Here is a 13,018-nt window from a genome sequence, read left to right on the forward strand (position 1 = left end):
TTTTTTAGAAAATGTGAGTGTCTGGGCAGTAAAAGATTCTTATATTTTCACACGTTGGCATAGCAAATTCATCAAATAAAAGCATTTGCAAATATGTTTACCTTGTGACTGAAATATATGTAGTTAGAATTTCAAAAAATAAATGTAATTGTCAAGGATGCGATTGATATTGACATAATAGTGGAAATCCTAACAATAATCACGTTGAATATTCTATCATGAATGGCGTGGAAGTGTTTTAAGATGAGGTGCTGTGAAATCGGAATGTTTGCACGTTTCTTTCCCTTGCATCTGACAGAGTACATTTCTGTCCCATCGTTGCATCGCGGCTGAAACTGACCATCTCAGGCAGCAGCAGATCCTTCACGGGAGGCGGACTTCTTTTGGCCGCGCAGACTCAGACCATATGACATCAACTAACCACGTTACTACTTCCAAAAGAAAACGAATATATGGAGTGTATGATTCACGGGGACTGACGCTGAGATTCGCTCCTGCTTTAGCAGTACCCCCATAATTCAGAGCTGACGTGAGCCCTGTTGAACAGAATACACACAGTTCCACTGGACCTGCATCAAACATTGTGACTCAACCATTATCATTGTTTTTAACTCGAATGGTTGGATTCAACTGATTTCGGATCTAGCGAAAAAGAATAACTGCAGATTTTTTTTTTAAACACCCGTTTCACCTACAAAGGTAAGTGGATGATGCACTGGACTGAAGCAAAATGTTGCACTGAGCGCATGCTGATTCAGACTGCTTGTTTAAGAGCTGCGTTTTTATCGTCACCGATAGCAATGTTATCTCTACCCCCTTCCCCCTGTTAACCCGTGCAGTCTTGCCTAAAGCTCGCATCAGTAAATCTGGCATGTCTGTGTGATATAAAATGGCATTTATAATGACCGATATGTTGTTGGAGCAGGAATCATTTCAGCATTTCACTTTCTCATCAAAATTGAGCACGATTTCTGGCATCTTGAGAGTGAGCACGCTGCGTTAATTGTGTACATATAAGCATGGAGAAACCCCCGAGACGATGCATGATTACCCTTCTTTCCGTAAAGGTGTAGCGTTGGTAGTTGGACCATATTTATCGATGCAAGGTGCATGTCATTTTCCGCCGTAATTCCATCGTGAAATGTGATTCGCAGTCGCGTGCCTGCAAAAAAAAATCAACGAAGGATCCGGAACGCATAGACATCATTATTCATCAGTTTCCTAAGCCCTGGAAAAGATGAGTAGAAGCATGTCACCCAAAGGCTTAGAAGTGTATCCGTAAATAAAACTGCTTATTTTCTGTTTGATTTTTTTTTTTAAAGTGTTGGTCCCTTCACTGTCCTTAATGCAAACAGCAAAGCACAGGTTTGTGCAATTGCAAAGGTCGATGAAGTGATAATAATCCAAAAGCGACTCGTTAATGATCTCGTGGCTCAAACCTGAGGCGCGTTGCAACACTATCTATCCCCGCCTACTGCCCCCAGCAGGTTTGTTTTATTTCTACAAAAGAAAGCATATGTTGCTTGTTGGTGAAAAAAAAACCTGATGAAGCTTCATTATTTCTAGGGGCATAATATTTTGCCAGTGATGATAAAGAACATTATTTTTAATTTTGATTTGGTGCATATTATTAAGTATTTTACCAGCTAATAAGAAATGCGAACACATCAGTGCGTCGTTTAATAACTGGAAATAATTCAATTTCATCAATACAACAATGACTCGAGCAAAAGTTGATATGGCGTGGATAAACGTACCTCGTTTATAACATTTAGGTAAAATAAATAACATTGACATTTGAATTACAGACTAGATGTGGTTCTCCTGGTAATGTGTTGTGATAAGATACTTATGCTAAACTCCAAACAGCTTTCAGAACTGTGTATTTTAACAGTTGCTAAATCGGCATAATGTTGTGACTGGCGAGATTTGCTCTCACAACGTGAAGCCAGATTATATGAATGGTCAGTTTCGGCAGCGGAATGTTATCTAGAAACACGATTACGGTCAAGGAAACTGAAAGGGCACAGATTTGGGCATTGATCTGTGAGCCGATTTGATTTTCTATGAACCTACTCGTAATTCCAATGTTAAAGCGCCGATTTTCGACAATACTAAAAATATTATGAATGTATTAATCAATCTTTAAAATCGAATACCAAAGGATTTTAAAAATTGCAGGACTCAGAGAAATCATTGAATGTAGATATAGCTATAATTTATATATTATATCCCACTTTTAAACTGCAACGACTCATCAGTTACAAAGATGATTTTTTTTGTTGCTGTACCATTTTGATTTTATGCAAAATAATCTTTCTCTACTAAATTGAGTATTCTTCAAAGACATGTTATCCTTTTGGCACGAACAATAGACATGGTTTGTACAATAGGATAACTGGAGTGGGGATTTTATATGCGGCGTTAAACGCCCAAAGGAATTTTGAAAGTGGGCATGAAAGCGTTCCATCATGAAATCCTAGCATTGACAACATTGCGTACAACAAGCTGGATAATTTCCGCAATGCAAAATCCGAATGGAGGAATCGGAGAGGTGTCACAAATAGTGGATTTTCCAGATTTGGATAATCTCTTTAATCTGTGACATGCAAATTAAATGTTTACACAAAAGTAAATTTTCTGTTTTTTGAAAAATTGTCTTGTAATTTTGTAAGATCACCCAGAGATGACTTGGAACTTTTCTGATCTGAACTATGCAGATGGTAGTTCTCCATCTAGCAATGAGATATGAATGAGGTTTCAGATAATCTTTGCATTTTGTGCTGCAGAGGATTATATTACTTTGGTAAAATAAGACACTTTGTCCCACTGTCGATAACATTCATAACCTTGCTTCCATGATAGTGATATTGGACTTTTCTAAACAAAGTGAAATAAGCATATGCTGATTCTCTGCCTATCATAATTTTGAATTACATGCACCACAAATAAAGCCCCCTCCCCCCCATAACATTTAATAATGCATGTTGGATAAACATTCCCCCTGAAGAGGGCATGACTTGCTATAGAATAAAATGAGGAATTGGTGTAATCTCTAATATCTAGAAATATAACTACCTGCACTGTTTTATAACAACCTCTTTCAAATATTACTTCCATACTAAGCTCATGTCTATGTCAATATTTTATCAAATTATTTTGTGATTGTTACTTATAAGATCATGTTTAAATATGAAATAACTAGATTTAACTGCACTTTGCACATACATGTGAGATTACTAACTATTGACAATGATACATTTTTTACCTGTAACAGCGGATAGTCCCTGTTCGGAATCAGTCTTGCTTCAGAATGATAATTAGGGTGGCCTTTCCGCGCTCAGTTTGATATTCTCCACTGTATTCAAATACAGGACAACAATGTGAAGCGAAAAGCGCGTTTGTAAAATAAAAAGCAGGCTTCTACAGAAGGGCATTGGTTGGAACGTATGGGGAAAAAAAGTTGATTATACGTTTAGATGGTTTCGTTTTTATTATTGTGCTGTGTGATATATTGATTATTGTTTTGCTGTAATTCTTAAGTAAGTTATCGGAAACACATTCGTAAATTTACCGCATAGACATCAGTTATAAATACTCTAACTTTCTATTACAGCACTTCTGGTCATCCCCCTCTAGGAATTACGCTGCACTGTCTCTGAAAGATCTGTTGCCTCCATTAATTGCTATTAAATGAACCTGCATTTACACCGTCACTTGTCATGGCCTCAATGTCCTAGAACACGTTACAATCAATTAACTATGCTTAATAAAGACAACACAATGATGTTGTGTACCAAATAAACCCGGGAGTAAATGAACGTTTATTGCCAGGTAATCTGCATTTTTATTGGTTGGAGACTAAATGTTGGTTCTCAGAAAATCTCCCTCCCTCCTGGGTCAATACAATGCTATGGAATCTTTTATATACAACCTAGAACAAAGATGTGGCCTCTTATAACACAAATCAAAACAACTGCAGATGCTGCATATCTGAATTTAAAACTAAACAGGAACTGCTAGAAATACTCAGCAGGTCAGGCAGCATCTGTGGAAAGAGAAACCAAAATAATTTTTCAGACCAAATGCTACTTGACCTGCTGATTACTTCCAAAATATGCTGTCTCCATTTAATATCTGGACCTACCACAATGTAGATTTATTTTCACTTTTAACCCAGAACCTCGGGTCAAATAAGAAAGCTGTGGTTGAACCAAGAATTACTGCCATTAATTTGATGTCATGCTGAGAGATACAGCATGAAAACAAGCCCTTTGACCCACTGATTCCACTCTCACCACCAAACACCCACCTTTGCATTTGAACTACTAGCTGAGATAGACACAAAGTGCTGGAGTAACTCAGCGGGTCAAGCAGCATCTCTGGAGAAGAGGGATAGGTGATGTTTCAGTCAGGACCTTTCTTCAGTCTCAAGATAGGCTCTGACCTAAAACGTCACATTCATCTTCTCCAGAGATGCTGCCTGACCCACTGAGTTACTCCAGCACTTTGTGTTTATCTTTGGTATATACCAGCACCTGCAGTTCATTTTTATTACATCTGCTAGCTGTGTCATTGTGCCACCACCAATACTATTATAACATTTTGTAGCCCTAGTTTGAAGACCACAAGGTTTTCTCAGGAATTTTCATGCAAACAGCAATTGACATCCTACCACCAATACTGAAACCGTTCTATAATTGTACATTGTGAGGGCGATAACTTATCAGAAAAGCTCGGTCACAGCATACAGCCCAATGGCAGTGTTTACTATCACCTTTTGGGATGGGTGGGGGAAGGCAATGAAATTGGCATTTAAAACACATTTATTCATGCAGCAGTAAAAACAAGCTGGATGAAAAATTAAAAAAATAATAATCCACGTCTTTGGTAAAAGAATTGATGTTAGAGATTCATTAAAAACAATTCAGAAATGAAAATGCATTCTACCAGAAGTAGAACTTTGAGAGTTATAGAGAAGTAGACTTGTCAGACACTTCCCTGGGGAAATTACAAAGGAAACTTAAGTATAGTATATTTAAGAGTTTCTTTCCAAGCCTGTCTCCAGTCAAAATAAGTCTGAACTATATTCGAGAGTCGCAATTTGCAAGTAGAAAATGCAGCAAACTGTCTTATAGTGACACATCTAAAGGTGTTGAGATAAATTAGTTAAGGTTACCTAGAAGCACAAGGATAACAATAATGTGACTCTCCACCGAGTTGTATGCCAATTTGACTTGGAAAATAATACTATCCTAATCTAGACCATATGCATGCATCATTCTAGCCACATTTGTAAGAACATCTTCACATGGATTGCATCAGTTCGAAAGATGACCTACAACTGCCTTCTCGAGGCAAAGTAGCCAAATGCTTGAAGAAAAATTTAAATGCTCAAAAATAATGCATTATTTACTGTCCTGTTCAAGAATGCCATTTAATTAAAATTAATGACACTGGGATATAGGCTTCATTTCCAATTGTCCTTGAAAAGGTAAGTGGTGAGTCGGCTAATGAAGTGTGGCAATCCTTTTATAAGTATTCCTACAGTGCTGCAAGGTAAAGAGTTTTGACTTGTGATCCAATTATTGTGAAGCAGTCTGTCTGGATGATGTCTGCCTTGAAGGAGAGTGCAGGTGATGGTGTTCCCTTGACCCTGGTGCTTTTGCTCGATACTGTAGAGATCACTAACGTAGTTAACTTGAACAAAACATTGGTGATTTCCCAACAGTGCATCTGGTGGGGAAGTTAATTACTTGGAATGGCAGAATGCATGCTGATTAAGCAAACTAGAAGCTTTACTCTCATTTTACAATTGAGTGTCAAATGACTCATTAATTTAAAGATAGCAAAGACCCTTTATAGATCTAGGTCTATGATTAAGGTTATATCTAACAATTAACAATAACAATTAGCTAATTTTGACTTGGCAATGTTTGACAAATCCAAAGGAAACCACCAAGGCTAAGATGCTCCTTACTACTTTGCCTCCAGGACCAGAGTCTTGTTGTGCTGAGATTCCCCAGCATTACGTGATCCTCCTCCAGCCTGACTTGAAATTCCCATTGTTTTCAAGGTAGACTTTTAGGAAAAAAATCAGCTTACTTGGTTTGCTACCTAGTTCAATTGATGTCAATGTTCCATTGGTGTTTTTATTTTTTAAATATATTTGTAATAATTTAAAGCCACTTGAATGATAATATAAAAAGCTACATAATGGAGAAAGGTTATTAATCTCAAGACCTTTAGAGCCATGATTTTGCAGGCTCAAAGGGCCGAATGGCCTCTCCTCCGGCACTTATTTTTCTAGGGTTCTATGTTTCTATTGACGGACCTTGGTTTACAGGTACACAACCTTTTTGAGTAATTTAGAATGATACAGGTGACATGAGACTGTAGATGCTGTAACCTAGAATAAACAACAAACTGAAAGAACAGTATTTCGGGCAGTATTTATGGAGGCAAAGTTGGCATCTTGAGTCGGCATCAGGTCTGAAAATATAGAGGAGAGCGAGTCAATATTAAAGAGGGAGTACAGAGAGTTGTGAATTTATGGAATTCCCTGCCACAGAGGGCAGTGGAGGCCAAATCACTGGATGGATTTAAAGATAGAGTTAGATAGAGCTCTAGGGGCTAGTGGAATCAAGGGTTATGGGGAGAAGGCAGGAACGGGTTATTGATAGGGGACGATCAGCCATGATAACAATGAATGGCTGTGCAGGCTCAAAGGGCCGAATGGCCTCCTCCGGCACTTATTTTCTATGGTTCTATGTTTCTATGATGAGACCTTGGTACATGGTCTGAAGACCCACAACAATTGGACCCACATCCACATCAGGCCAGTAAGTACTTGGAAGAGTGAGTTTAATCAATGGGCAGATGGCAGAAGCACACATGCTTTTGCCCATTAACTAGATTAGTAAATTATGCACCTTATTACAGTAGAGAAATTAATAATGAATTTCAATATCAATAGAAATGTTTGTCACCACATCCCACTTGCCCAAATTGGTACTTTAAAGAGCCCATTTACTTACAAATTTGGCCTTTTGTATAACAACCCCTAATTCTAATTACAATATACAGAATATGGTTCCTATTTTAGCAGAAATTAATATCCACAGGAAAATGCAACTCTAACACAAGCATAAAAGGATTTTTTTTTGTCGATGCTATAAATGTAATGTAGTGGTAAGGAGCAGGATGTCTCTGGCGGCCAGAGTGATTATCTAATTATTTTTACGAAGATAGAGTGGTGTGACTGTACAATGATCCTCCAATTCCATAACCTCAGTACGAGCTTGGGGTTCCCTTGAAAATAAATCTGGACCAATTCTTCTGTGTAGTCTAACTGGACGCAAAAAGAACAGTCAATTTTATTATGCCTTAGATTTATTTTTAAAGTTGAAAAGCTTTTAATTTTCATTGCTCAAATAAATTTTTTTTTCTCTGTTTAAAAGAATGACTGTCAAGTTTTTCCCATGAGCTGCTAATGAATTTTGGCAATAATACATGTAAAGCTGTATAAACAGTATGTTATTGAAGTTATTGGATTTAACAATGCACAGAACAAAATACAAACTTTTTCTATAAAAATAAAAAATAAATCTGAGTGATGCTTTGGAAGTACCCATATCCTAAAAGAATCCCAGTATGGATAATTCAATATTTTATTGAATACACCCGGGTCACCAAGATCAAGGACAGTGACAATTATCGACCATTGGTTTGTAAACAATTCAAAAGATGAATAGAGCGGATTCTATTATAGACTGTGTTGTTTTTGTAATGTTATTGCTTGCCAAAAAAAATTACGACTTGAAAGCAAATTCTGAGCCAGTGACTCTTGGGTGTTCTTGTATATTTTTCATCATGCTATTCTGTTTAGGAAATAAAGCCTCATCAGGTTTTCTGCAAAACTCAAACTAATTAAGGTCTAAATGGGGAATGAGCCAAATTTAGCAAGCAGACAAATAAATTGAAATTCTTTATTTAGATTACTTGGATTCAAGTTGAACTTTTTAAAGGAAAAGGCAACTTTGTTCAACATTTTGCATAATAGAGAAAGGTTCAACAATTTGCATAATGGAGAAAGGTTATTAATCTCAAGACCTTTAGATTTTATTGAGTAATTTAGAATGATACAGGTGACATGAGACTGTAGATGCTGTAACCTAGAATAAACAACAAACTGACAGAAGAACAGTATTTCGGGCAGTATTTATGGAGGCAAAGTTGGCATCTTGAGTCGGCATCAGGTCTGAAAATATAGAGGAGAGCGAGTCAATATTAAAGAGGTGAGATAGAGGTGACGCAGGGACTGGCAGGAAATGGGTGAAACCAGAAAAGGTGCAAGATGAGGGGCAGATAGAGTCGGGTGGTGTGGAGTCAATGGCTGGTTGGTAGATGGTCAGAAAAGGAGAGAGTGGGGAAGGGAGGCAGATGGAGACAGGCTTATGGTGATGTGTGTATGGGGGGGGAGAGAAGTTAAGGGAAGGGTGAAGATAGCGATATAGCTGGAATGTGGCAAGTAGAAACACAAGAGGATGCCAATGTTGGAGTCTGATAAGTAAGGAAGGTGATAAGTGGAACCGGATAAGGGCGAATGATAAGCGAACGGAACCAGATGGAGGAGGGAATGAAACGGGCTGATTGGAAGTGACAGGAACAAAAGGAATGAGTAAATGTTGCTACTTAAAACTGGAGAGTTCAATGGTCATACCTATAGGGTATAGGCTACCCACGAGGAATATGAGGTGCTAGCATTATACAGCATTCTTCTTTAAAACAGCTTTGGAAAAGAGGTCTGAAACCCTTTAAAAAAATTAATTAACTTTAGACATACAGCGTGGAAACAGGCCCATCGGCCCACCGAGTCAGTGCCGACCAGCGATCACCCCATACACTAACAGCATCCTGCACACGAGGGACAATTTATAATATACAGAAGCCAATTAACCGACAAACTTGTACGTCTATGGAGTACAACTCCATACAGACCACCTGTAGTCAGGATCCAACCCTGGTCTCTGGTGCTGTGAGGCAGCAACTTTACTGCTGCGCCACTGTGCCACCCAATATCATCGGTTTCATTGCTTCACACTGAATCCTATATGATTTTTGGAATAAAAATAGCTACAGCAGACCAATGGCAACATTTTTCCAAGTAAATTTCTTTCAACACCCAACCATAATGGACCTGGTGTGTAAGAAAGAACTGCAGATGCTGGTTTAAATCGAAGGTGGACACAAAATGCTGGAGTAACTCAGTGGATGAGGCAGCATCTCTGGAGAGGAGGAATGGGCGACATTTTGGATCGAGACTCTTCTTCAGACTGACGTCAGGGGAGGGGGTGGGACAAAGATAGAATGTAGTAGGAGACCTTAAGACTAGTGGGAGAACTGGGAAGGGGAAGGGGATGGAGAGAGAAAGCAAGGGAAATCTGAAGTTAGATTTTTAATCGGAGGGAAGGAGGAATCACAGAGGGGAAGCAGTGAGAGAGATGGACCGGGATTGAGTTGAAAAGCTGCAGATATTGAGCTTAATGCCATCGTGTCAATTCTCTGCCTGATTATATCAGTAAGAAACCTTGTACGATTCTCCCATTTAATTCAAACAAAACTCTTAAATCTTTCTTGTTTTCCTGTTTCAATTTATACTCCTGTTTGATTGCCTGAACACCTTTTTTTCCATTTCACAACAATATAATTAGTTTGTTGACAGATATGAAATAATCAACTCTATGACTATCAAAATAGGATTAAAAAAAAGAAAATTTTAATTGGTTTTCTGATCTCCAGCTGACTTTTTGAATGTCATAGCTGCAATATTCTTGGTTTAGGAAATATCTTGTGTTGTGCTGATGTTGTTCCAAAAACACAAATTAGAACAGGTTAACAGAAATATGCTTTTTGTGCTGATTGGGCAACATAAATACCAATTGATTCCTCAAGGAGTTGTTCGAATTGCCAAATTTACACCTGCGATTTTTAGAAGTAATAATTGCAAAAATGATAATTGACCAATTCTCTGAAAGAACAATTCAACGGTCTAATTTATCTTACTCTTCATATTCTCTGCTTCCGTTTTAGTAGTTTGAAGATGTTATGACGAGGTCTTGCAGGTATCTGCTCAGCCCACAGTGAAGCCTTCTAATCCTTGAACTTGATATTCCTTGAAGAAGGGCTCGAGATGAAACGATTTCTGTCTATTCCCCGTCACAGATGTTGCCTGACCTGCTGAATTCCTACAGCATTTTGTTTTCACTCTAGTTCTTGGATACTGTTTTTTGCAAACTACTACTTTCAAGTACTTAAGTCCACAGTTTTCACCTACGCATCATATAACCCTAGTTCTTGACCTTGCCACAACTAGACTTTGCTTAAAATTGCACTCTGACCCTTTCAGAAATGAACTAATTCTTTGTAAGCCCTCAACTCTGTTTATGCTAGTTTTATTTTGTTGCATTTCTAAAATATTTTCTTGGGACATTCATGGCACTGGTGAGGTTGTGTTGTTGTCTATTGCTGGTTGGAAGACAGAAGTAAAGTGTGGGAACGAAGATTTAACCCACAGACCATGATGTTGTAATACCCACCTTATTTTACGCTTGCGAGACATAGACAGTGTACAGCAGATATCCAGATAGCTTAACCATTTCCAATGAACCGTCTGCACAGAATACTTCACATTAAGTGGCAAGACAAAATGCCACAGATTTCTCTCCCAGCCAAACCTCTGCAGCATCCACACGCTGTTGAAAGAATCACTATTCAGGTGGACAAGAACATGTCAGAATAATGTCTGATGCAGCTACATTTTGGAGAGCTGACTGAAGGTAAATATCACATGGTGGACACAGAAAAACAGAGACACATAGACTCTCTTAGAACATCCCTGACAAGTTTAAACATTTACGCACACCAATGGCAGCAACAAGCATGGATCGTCCTCTTTGGCACAGCCATATAAAAAAACTGGCCATTCATTTGAGGATGCGAGAATGGAGGAAGCAATGAAGAAAGGAGAATCTTGAAAATCAAGAACCGCTGATGTTGTACAGCATTCCTGCACCTCTGTCATGTGTGGATGGAACCTTCAAGCCCAGATTGGTCTTATCAGCCATCTTTGTATGCATGCTGCACTGTAGACAAAATGTCATGATCTTACTCGCGAGCGAGTGATGAACAACAAAGTTATCCTGAGGATTATTTTTCTTTTTTTTTGCAATTTGCAGACATTGTAGTGATGGTATTCCTATGTGATATTGAGTATGATTTTGCTGAAGGTTTTGTGGGATTATTGCTGTACCATTTTGCAACATTATGGCTCATTCCATGTTGTACTTTTTGCCTTTGGTTTATTGTTAGATATTTTAAGTGTAGCTTCTGTTCTTTCTTTGATTTATAACAAGGCATCTTCAGCCTTAGTCAAGTTCAACAGTTGTCTTTTATTTTGTCAGTTGTATCTCAAACGTTCCTTTTCAAAGTCTGTGCAGCCTTTTCCATGAATACACATTCCTAAATATTCAGACTATCCTCTATCCCTCCTCAGTGCACCTGGCCTACAACTAGTGGGACATTTTACGCTTGCCTTTTCAAACTTCATGTGATTTAGACATCCATGATTGTTTTGGATGTGTTCTTTATTTTAAAATGGGTTCAGCGCAGTGGTACAGATAGCACCTTGCAGCACCAGAGACTCGGGTTCAATCCTGAACTTTTTGTTAATTGTTTAATTAAATTCATCCTACTGTGGTAAGGGAGTGGATGTAGAAAATAGGGCAAACGTAGAATTAGCGGTTGAAGGCGTGCTTGATCGTGATTGAAGGCGTGTGGACTTGGAAGGCCTGATTCCATGCTGTATCTTTTAAAACAAATCATTCAGTTACTCTTCCATGATTTTTAGCAATCAAGTTGTGCAAAACCTGTTTCTTGGTTTTGCTGATGCACACTGCTATGAATATTTCCTTTTTTTTTTGTTTCTACTTCAAATTTCCAGCTTCTGCAGCATTTTCCGCTTGCAGCTTTGATAAAATAATTCCCTTCTTCATTATTCAAGGATGTTTTTATTGTCAACTTTCAATAGATTATGAACAGAGCAGTAGTCCTTCATACCAGGAACACGTTGATATTGCAGTCTAAAACAATTCAAAGCAAAACCCCAGAAGGCTGCCAGCGGTGATGTATCCCTGCTGCCTACGGGCTATTAAGTTGTTCCTTGCACCTAGAAGGTTAAAGGTGCAGGTGTTTTTAATAATTATATTTTTGTCTTTAAAATTGCTTGGCCCATACACATATTGGCCATATGGTAGATCTCTTTCTGCCCCATTGTGAAAAAAGATTAGTCTTTGCAAGAACCTCGAGCCCCAATCATACGATGTGTCGCACCTTGAGAAAGAGCAACAGGCTAATCATATTTCTTGGCACTCAGCGATCGTCCCACTGCCCACTGCAGTTTGTGCTTCTTCAAACACATCAAAATACAACTTTTAAAACGTCGTAAGGATTTTCTGCCTCAAGCATATTTTAAACCAACAGCACCCTCTAGGTGCAAACATTTTTTTCATCCCTCCAATAATCCTTTCAACAATTCCATTAAGTCATTGCATTTTAACCCTCTGTTTAGGGAATGTGTTATCCAACTCTTACCCCACCTCCCCCTTCCCCACCTACACATTTTCACTGGGCTGCCTTTTTTTCTAAATAAAACAGCCTCAGACTATTATTTTTTTCTGATAGGTTATGTTCCTCCTGACCTGTCAGTATCCTCCACAGTGTTATGTGTTCCTTTTCTACTTCCCTATTGTATAATATGACATTTTATTTTCTAGATTGAATTATTTTTACCACTTCTGTGCTGAATCCACTGACATCCTTCTACTTGTGAAGTTTTTCACCTCTCTGTCAGCTAGTTTTATTATCATGTACAAACCTCCTCAAAGGGCGACACGATGGCATAGTGTTAGAGCTGCTGCCGTACAGCGCCAGAGACGTAGGTTCGATCCTGACTACAGGT

The 13,018-nt window shown here is 38.4% G+C and overlaps 1 protein-coding gene across 1 annotated transcript in view; it reads left to right on the forward strand.

The window, feature by feature from the left end:
• The first annotated feature begins 408 nt into the window (after positions 1–408).
• The window catches only part of LOC129697110 (visinin-like protein 1), a 101,171-nt gene continuing 88,561 nt past the window's right edge, over positions 409–13,018 (forward strand). Inside the window, exon 1 of the mRNA XM_055635340.1 lies at positions 409–699. The gene's annotated coding sequence lies outside the window, so the exon portion shown is untranslated. The remainder of the gene's footprint in view (positions 700–13,018) is intronic.

The sequence above is a fragment of the Leucoraja erinacea genome, chromosome 5 (genome assembly GCF_028641065.1).
Source record: "Leucoraja erinacea ecotype New England chromosome 5, Leri_hhj_1, whole genome shotgun sequence".
NCBI classification, from domain to species: Eukaryota; Metazoa; Chordata; class Chondrichthyes; order Rajiformes; family Rajidae; genus Leucoraja; species Leucoraja erinaceus.